Source organism: Genypterus blacodes, unplaced genomic scaffold (assembly GCF_046128005.1).
Source record: "Genypterus blacodes isolate CSIRO-AG114 ecotype Tasmania unplaced genomic scaffold, CSIRO-AGI_Gbla_v1 ptg000056l_1, whole genome shotgun sequence".
NCBI lineage: Eukaryota > Metazoa > Chordata > Actinopteri > Ophidiiformes > Ophidiidae > Genypterus > Genypterus blacodes.
In genome coordinates this window covers 79,691-89,106 of record NW_027466868.1, presented here as the reverse complement: position 1 = coordinate 89,106, position 9,416 = coordinate 79,691, and the positions used below count along the sequence as shown (strand labels likewise).

General features: G+C 45.7%; 1 long non-coding RNA gene across 1 annotated transcript; it reads left to right on the top strand.

The window, feature by feature from the left end:
- The first annotated feature begins 4,657 nt into the window (after positions 1-4,657).
- Positions 4,658-6,682, top strand: LOC143002404 (uncharacterized). Its single transcript, XR_012963793.1, has 3 exons — positions 4,658-4,855; positions 6,262-6,447; positions 6,566-6,682. It is a non-coding gene; the product is annotated as an uncharacterized LOC143002404 (long non-coding RNA).
- Positions 6,683-9,416: the final 2,734 nt, after the last annotated feature.

The window sequence follows — 9,416 nt, the reverse complement described above, 5'->3', positions numbered from 1 at the left end:
CTCCCTCTGTGTGTCCGTCCTTTCCTCCAACAATAATAAGCTAAAAGCCTCTTAGAAATGTGCCCCGGTGCAGCTATTCATTCAATGTTTTGTGTGTGTATGTCTATACCACTTTCAAATGTTTATTAATGCACATTGTATGCCAGAAAAACAACAATTTGAGTGATGGAGTCTGGACAAAGTGCCATGACTCAGACTCCAACCTGCACCATGGAAGCCAGGCCTGTTCATTACGTTTCGGTAGGAATGTCATTTTCCCTCTTTAATTACCCACAATCCATCCTGTTGGCTCTCTGTCGTTATAAAACAATTAACATCTAGCCAGACGTCAGGAACAACCCAGCCTTAACCCAGTTTATTCCACTTCATTGATTAATTAACCCTGTCCGTTTGATTGGATAATAGCTTTGTTTTCGTTTTTTGGATTAGCTCAGAGGAAGGAAGGAGGTGATGTGTGTGTGTGGATGATGGAAGGGGCATGTGTGTGTGGGGGGGGGAGGGGGGTGCTCTGAACATCAAGTTGAACCTGTTTACCAGAAACCACTTCATCGTTTGGTATTTACCACAATCTAATAAGCCCTTGAATGCAACATCAATCTATATCTCAAAAACAAACATAAATAGAATCTCAATTCAGTTTTACAAAGGGAAGAATAAAACCATAAATCACTGCTGCTGGCGTTAACTACAAGTGTGTGAAGGAAAGAGTTTGACCTCTGCACTGCATCAGTCAGCAGCAGCAGCGACAACATGATGGATGAGACCAAGACGAGCGAAGAATACAAGACAGAACAATGATCGCAGGGCACAAGGCTCAAATCAAACATCTGAGACTTACTGGAGATCTGTTATCGGGAAAACAAATATAGATAAAGTCTCTAGAAAGGTCTTATCTTGTACGCACTTAAGTAAGGGTTTATTTTAAGGTGAAAACTGAGAGTCATCTACTTAACGGTCAATAATTCATGTGGATTTGTCGTCGAGATTCAGCGAACACGTCAACACGATTTCATCACTGTGTGGAATTTCTGAGAATGGCAGAAAGTGAAAGATTTGAAGTGGAGTTCTAAACTAATTAAGGCGAAGCAGTTGATTGATGTCATACCACTTGGCTTACCAAATAACAGTAAAACAGATGCTAACAACTAATCATAATGATTTGAGACATCTTCACACACACACACACACACACACACACATTATTCTAGCTAATATTCTGCAGCTGCATGACTCAATATTATCAAAACACCTTAAACCTTTGCGAGAAATGATTCCTCCGTCTTATCCCAAAGAGCATCAGTCAGCCAGCGTCTGAGTTTTGTCTCCGGCGGTTTGGAAGTTCAACAGTTCAGCATCAACATTAATTGTGTCACGTATGTACTCGTTAGTCAGGCTTCCTGGAACAACAGTGCTGCACACGCAGTAATAAATGATCATATTAAGGATGATGAATATGATGTCGCTCTCAAGTCTCGACCAATGAAAACAAAGCATTGACGATAATGTTTGATATATTGTATATAATATATAACGTGTGTGTATTATGCAAAGGTTTTGTGAAGTCGCTCATGAGGCCTAACTCTGCACCTGACGACCCCTAAGTTATTCAATAAAAGAGTGGCTGTCTTCTTCTTTGTGGTTTCTTGTTTAAGGGGAAAGTGAGGATTCAAAGCTTTGATGTGATTCCTGTTTGTAAATGAACACTCCTTCCCTTAATCCTTGTTGGAAGGAGCAAACATTCTCCCTTCCTGTTTTCAGAACCTCCTCATTTGTCTTCAAAGGTTTTTTTCAGGGAAATGACACCCGGCTGCTTTGTAAAGAGATTAGTAATCCTAAACTCAGATTAGATTAAATCAAATAAACAAACTGTGTGTGTGTGTGTGTGTGTGTGTGTGTGTGTGTGTGTGTGTGTGGTGGCTACATGACACAATGAGGCAGAGCTGTTGGAATCCTCTAATCTCTCCAATGATTGTACAATTTCACATTTCTATACAGGAGACACACATTTGTGAGAGGCATTCCACAGTTTAATAAGGCGGCACAGGAGACAGAGAAAGTCTCAATTACCATAAATGACTCTCGGATGGTGCAGACAGATTTAACTACCGGGAATATGTTTAAGAAACAAAAGATGATTGCCTTAATATTGCTTGTTTTAACATGCATAGAAATGATTACATGACTTGACCGTGACTCTCGCTGTAGAGGAAACAGGCGCTGCTACACACAGCACACACACAGCACACACACAGCACACACAGCACCACAGCACCACAGCTACAGTATGTCCTGTTTGTGGGGTGCATTCCATAGTTTATACTGCGGCACAGCAGGCAGAGAAAGTCTGAATTACAGTAAATTGCTCTCAGATGGATTCTCAGGCAGATTTGACCACAATGAGTCCATCTGCCCACACTTACACAGTCTCAAGGCAGAGAATGTATGACATCGTCTCACCTTCACATACACACCTCTCTCCACTTATAGGCACTGACGCCGATCACACACACACACACGCACACACACACACGTGGCTCATGTAAAGCTGCTTTAGGAACATGGCGTCCTCTGCTACACGTCTGTAAAAAGACACAAAACATGCAGAATGTTCCGTTTGAGAGGCCGGTGCCATTATGACACGAATGTTTATCTGAAGTTGTCTCAGAAATGAAAGGCAGAGTTGTTGTGATTTCCCATCCACCCACTGGACTGAGCCAGTTCAGCTGTAAGCCCTGATAATAGGACCGGTGGGAACAGTGAAGTATGTGGATCAGACATGGTTTGTGGATCCCAGAGAGCGGGCCAAGTGTGGACAGATGTCTCTCGCGTCTTGTTTTCTTTTTCTCCTCTCCGTCTCGGGCTTTCATTAAGGCACTTCCTGTTCAAAACATTACACCTCTCCAGAGAGCAAAGAGGAGGAAGAAAGAGGGGAATGAAGAGGTGAGAGAGAGAGAGAGAGAGAGAGAGAGAGAGAGAGAGAGGGATTTCCCCCCTCACAGTTTTAAATGTCCATTATTACACAGAGTGGTGACAAACAGTCTCTAGACAGATTCTAGTTAAATATAGCAACAAACTGAAACTTTCTCAACTCTTGCGGCACAAAAGAACATCGCCACGGTTACGATAACATGAGCACTTCCTTCCATTTTCAGCTGTGCGTGAAGATGATGTTGATGCAGAAGCAGGAGAACCACAGGCTGAGTGACAGAGTGAGGGAACGATGTGAAAGTATGTCTGCAGAGATCGCTGCCGATCCCAAAGCTGCAGCATCGCAGAGTGACGTCACAAAGTCGAGTGTGCGACCTCGCCGTTAAGGTCAGAGCTGCTCTATGCGGTCGGTTGAGCGAAGGCAGGAAGGCAACAAAAAAAGAAACCTTTTGAGTCAATAACAGGGGAAGAGGAAACGTTTCTGTGATGCAACATGCAGTCAGGTGTGGTTACTACGGAAACGTCTAAGACTTTAAGAGGGAGGTCACAACCGCTAAAGCAAAATGAAATCTTACAATAACTTCACATTCATCTACTGTATGAGTTTGATTGATTAGCAGCAATGAATAAAATGATGATACAGTAATATTCTGAATCCAAACCTGATCAATTTTACTGCCACAAACAGCTCGTCTAACAATTACACAACTCATTCTCCTATTGTTGCATATCACATGAGCGATTGCGTTTTTTGCCTTATGCCTTTGTCTTGCCTTGTCTGTTTACATCGCAACTGGTTAACAGAATCAATATTCCTCTAATATCAGTTAATATGAACTTTAATCATCGTGTTCCACTTTCAAATCAGGGAGAAAAAGGGGAAAAATAAATGTGAAAACAGCTGAAAGAGTGTGTTCGGTCAATGTGGAGCATAGATGCCGTATGTGTGTGTGTGTGTGTGTGTGTGTGTGTGTGTGTTTGAAGGTGGGGCAATGGGGGGGGGGGGGACTGTTCATATTGTATCAGTGTTTAACAGACTAAACGCAGTGTGTGACGCGTTCAGCTCCATGTCAGAATCAGATTCTGACACGTGTTTATGTTCCTAATGTAAAGAAACATGATACAGACACCAAACATTAAACACGTCTCACACTCGAGTCGGGACTTCCAATCTGTACTTTGCGGAATTTTATCTTGTTCCTAGAGTCGTAGAGGGGGTGGAAGCGTGCGGCGGATCTGAACACGCTCAGTTTCGCTCTGACATCGTTGTAAATGCCCTTTACTCCTCCGCTCTGTTCAAGTCACCCTTATTAAACTCTCCTCAGGCCTGAGAGAGAGGACAGCTTGTTTGGACCACCTCGGAGGTCACACACACACACACACACACACACACACACGCACACACACACACACACACACACACACACACACACACACACACAGTCAAATTAAAACCCGGCTCTCCTCTCATGCATCATTCACATTCACATTCTTGTGTACGCGGATGTGGGTTATCAGTGATGTGTGTGTGTGTGTGTGTGTGTGTTTGAGGCGAGTATGGGCTTGTCAGGAGAGGGTGAGGTCTAGAAATGTGTCAGTTTATCTTATCACACACACACACACACACACACGCCCACACACACAAGGGGCAGCAGGGATGATGACGCAAACAAAGTCAATGTGGCAATCGATATAAAAATGATATCTGAATTGTCTGAGAGGAGTTTTCCTGGCTTAGAATTCCGTTTTGCCGGCGCTCCACGTCCACTTTGGGAATTATTGGTGAAAAGCATTACAGACGTTGAGACTGGAGGCTTCAACCGCCGAGAGATTCCCACGCTTTGCTTCTGTGCCTCACCGGAAAGAGCGGCAGAATCAGTCTGCAAGGTGGCGCCGGACCAGACCACAGCTTCCGAGATGAAGGCCTGTGTGTATGCATATGCAGGCGCGCATGTGTGTGTGTGTGTGTGTGTGTGTGTGTGCGTGAAGCTTTTTCCTGTCAGACAATGATGTAGGAAGCAGCGTCTGCGTGCGTGCGTTGAATGGCAGGCAAACCGTTTCTGACCACGTGAGCTTTTGCTTAAGGAGATGGATCAGATAACAAGTATTCAAACTCATACTTTGAGGGGTTAACAGCTCTATTATAGGCTCTCATCCATTACATCACCCTGTGGATGAAGCTGTCACCCCGGGATATTTCATTTTCAGCCATTTCTTTCTGTAAGCGCCTGATTTATAGATCTGCATTGATAAGGTTCCAGTCTCTGCTCTCATCCCTCGCTCATCAATGTGAAGGTCATTAGTTCAATCTGATTTCTGCCTCGTCAGCAAGCATTCACGGGGCTCTTTCTTAAAAAAATGGTATTTCTGTGAGGAGCCTCCGCATTGATCCATCCTGTTGTGTAGGCGAACGGTTATTGACAGAAATGACACGTCGATGTGAACGACGTCCAGATGAAGTCCCATTAAAGGCCGATGTGTCAATCAAATGATTACGGGTCAATAGGTTGAACTGCGAGCGGTCGATTTAAACGAGTAAGAAGCTGAAGTGAAGGTCATGGCATCATCGTATCTATTTCACTCACAAATTCACGGAATTGTTGCGAATCACGAGGTCGTTAATTCAATTTCCCAAAGCTCTGCTGCCGTTCTGCATCAGATTAAACTCTTTCACGTCAATCATTTCTATATTTGTGTCCAGCTTTGGTTTGTTTGTTTTCGCTGCTGAGAAACCGGAGCGATAAACAGCGAGGATGCATCCTGTGGTTAATCTACACGCCTGATCGCTTGCATCCTATTTGCAGAGGAGATTCGATCTGATAGGCTGAGTCACGTACGCCGACTCAAGCTTCTGCTCCAACGGTCGGACGTCTTATCTGCCGAACAATCAGTTTCTCTTGGGCTGAATTCAAGCAGAGTGTGTTTTGAGTGTGTGTGTGTGGGTCTGTGTGTGTGTGTACAGGCTGCAGTTTAAAGCAGCAAACTCCACTGTGGAGGTCTGACAGCAGAAATATAAAACTACTCCTAAAATAAAAGAAGGAAGTGGAGTAGATATGGCAAAATGAAAATATTGGTCTTTTCATGAAACTCAGCTGCTATCTGTGTTGTTCCTCCTCCTCTCCTCCTCCTCCTCTGTCATCCATAAATATTGATAAAGGTCCTTAATTGTTGTTTTTCCTCCTTCCCCTGCGCTCCCTCGCCCCCCCCCCCCCCCCCCCGCCGTGCTTCCTGGTGAGTAGCGGCGATCTAGACGTAGTAGACGGGGGACATCTTGGGAAAATGCTGAGCTTCTGAAATGGGCAGATTGGAGCGCTCGATGGTTTCTCTACGCAGGTCGACTTGAATTGAATCTGCCGGGCGAGCTCTGCGGCTCCATGGGGGTGCGACTCAGCGACGGCTCCCTGCAGGGTCGTGATCCGGCCGAGAGACGCTCATCAGGCGCCTGTGGACGATGAGGTCATCTTCAATTAGACTCGGAGGTGGAATGAAAAACGGATCTGGTTTTCTTTGTCTTTGAAGGTAGAAGTGAGTGATTGCATCCATATTTCATCCTGGCAAAGGTTTTTGTCACTGGCCCAAACCTCCCCCCCCCCCCCCCCTGTCTCTCTCAATCCAGCCATTTTCTGCCTCATATCAGGGGTCAGGGGTCAGCGAAGGCGTCCATCTTCCCGGCAAACTTATCCAGCAAATACCAGAGGATCCAAACGCGTTCCCAGATCAGGAGGGACATCAAATAACGCCTGAGACATAGATTACATTTTCCCACTGCTGTTCAATGCTGTTGTGAAGTGCACACACACACACACACACACATTGTTATCCAGGACACAAACACCGTGGAACATTCCAAAGCCACAGGGGAGGGAGAGGACACCACACGAAGCAAAGGGAGGATGTTTTGTCTACTTATAGGGAACACACACACACACAGACGCACACAAGGACCCACACAGACACACTTACACACACACACAAGGACCCCCACACACACACCTCCTCCTGCTCTGTTGAGGCCACAAAAAAGAACGTAAATGGAGATGGATCTTTACTGAATTTGAAGCCTCTTTATATTGATCCAAACGCTACTGTGTGTGTGTGTGTGTGTGTGTGTGTGTGTGTGTGTGTGTGTGTGTGTGTGTGAATGATCTCCTCCATCAGAGTGCGAGGCAGCATTGGAGTCCAACAAATGATATTTGGAAAGGAGCTCTCATTAATAACTGATCCACTCAGATTATTCCCATGTGGGGTTTCACGCTCTTGTTTTTGCTTTGGGGGGAAACTGGAAGTCCGAGTCGTCGGGCGGCGATGTCACCGGGAACCTGAGAGGAGGAGGAAGGCCCGGCGGAAACACTCTCGCTTCATGAAACACCTCAAATATCCATCACTTCACGCTCGCTTGGTGGCGAGTTCTCTGCAAAGATTCCCACTCTGCCTAACCTGTAAGGTGTTTGGATTGTAGGAAGAAAACCGGAACGCCGTGGAGCGAAGGAAGATGTGTACCCCGGTGCTTAATGAAACCGGAGAGCAGCCGTGCGTGGAAACGTCTCACACACACACGCGCTCACCCCTCCGCACAGGCTCTCCTGCTCGGGCGAACGGTAACACGAAAGTGGAAAAGCTACATCCTCGGATCCTCGGACTTCCAGCTCCGCTAAACAAAACACCAGATGTCTGCAATCCCTCCATGTTTGGAGAATTTCGCCGGTTTACTGTCCTGCGTTTAAGCTCAGATAAACAGTAAAAGAAGGAACAGTAAAAGAAGCATTAAAGGGAGCGAACCGGGCCTTAATGACGCCGGTGACGTACGGCAAAGACAACAGGAGGAGACGGCAGATGAAAGGAGGAACCCAGAGGAACGCCAATAAAACTCCAGTCGTCCATCATCCCAGGTCGGGACGGGAATCAGATAGAAACTGAATTTGGCACAAGAGGCAACACATCGATCCAAACGTCTGCCAAGGTGGTTGTGTAATTGCCTCGGTTCAGTTGTGTGTGTGTGTGTGTGTGTGCGGCGTAGTTTAATAAGTTATTAATTGTTAAAACATTACTTTGAGGCCCTAGACAACCACTCAGACTGTCAATCATGTGATGAACCGCAGGAACAGACCCACACAGACACAGACACACACACACACACACACACACACACACACACACACACACACACACAGGCCCTTTGTTGACCCGCTCCGATGGCTGTTAAGAGGCATCCGTGCGGTTGCCAGGAGCCGGAGGGGAGCGAGTGTTTCACCTCACATCATGTCAGCAGCTAAAATGGAAGATCGAGAGGGAAGCTAACAAAGCGCACACGGATCTTAACGCCCCGCTAAGTCGAGGGCGAGTTCATCAGGATGGAGATTAAGTGTGGAATATTATTAAATATAAATATAAATATAAATATAAAGAGCGAGGCAGTTTGAGCGTCTGTTTGAAATCTACTGAGAGAACGAAAGGAAGTAATGAAGTCTGATTTGGTTGTAGATTCACTTTGCTTGATGGCACTTCAGCAGGAAATGACTATTATTAACAAAAGGGAGGGAGAGGAGGGTTTTTCTCATCTTCCTCTCTTTTTTTAAAGCTAGGACTGGAATATGAAACTGGCAACTGGCATGTTTGGGATTTTAATATTGGGAGAAAAATGCATCAAATCCTGGATGAGAGAAAGAGAGAAAGAGAGAGAGAGAGAGAGAGGCTTTGTGTTAAACCACACACACACACACACACACATACTATCCTTTTCCTGACATCTGCTCCTCTATCCTGGACTATTGTTGTGCTTCTCTTCCCAGAATTGTGTAACAAACCTAATAAAACAACTGTCTCTCACGCACACACACACACACCAGACGTCAGATATACACACACACACACACACACCAGACGTCAGATATACATACACACACACACACACACCAGACGTCAGATATACACACAGATTCCCAACTGTACCCAGAACTAATCCAATCACTGAGCAACTCTGAGTTTGACGTTTCACCACAGCCACTCAACAGTGTGTGTGTGTGTTCATGCATGCCTGTGGTGTGCAGTTTGTGTATTTGTGTGTGTGTGTGTGTGTGTGTCTTTCCGCCTCACCATCATCACAGTTTCCTGCCTTCACACACTTACATCCCTGCATCTGTGTGTTATTATGACATCGGGGCCTCTGTGATCAAATACATCAGCTGTGTGTGTAATCAGGCCGTAATCATACCGTGTGTGTGTGTGTGTGTGTGTGTGTGTGTGTGTGTGTGTGTGTGTGTGTGTGTGTGTGTGTGTGTGTGTGTGTGTGTGTGTGTGTGTGTGTGTGTGTGTGTGTGTGTGTGTGTGTGTGTGTGTCTGTGTGTCTGTGTGTCTTCTAACTCTCTGATGCAGACATTGACCTCTTCCATGCTTCTCCTAGTGGACGCTTACGTTTCAGATTTCTCGGTTCGCTTCCCCGTTTCGCCATTTTCTCTGCCATCTTCCTCCCACTTAGCCCAAACCGCAGG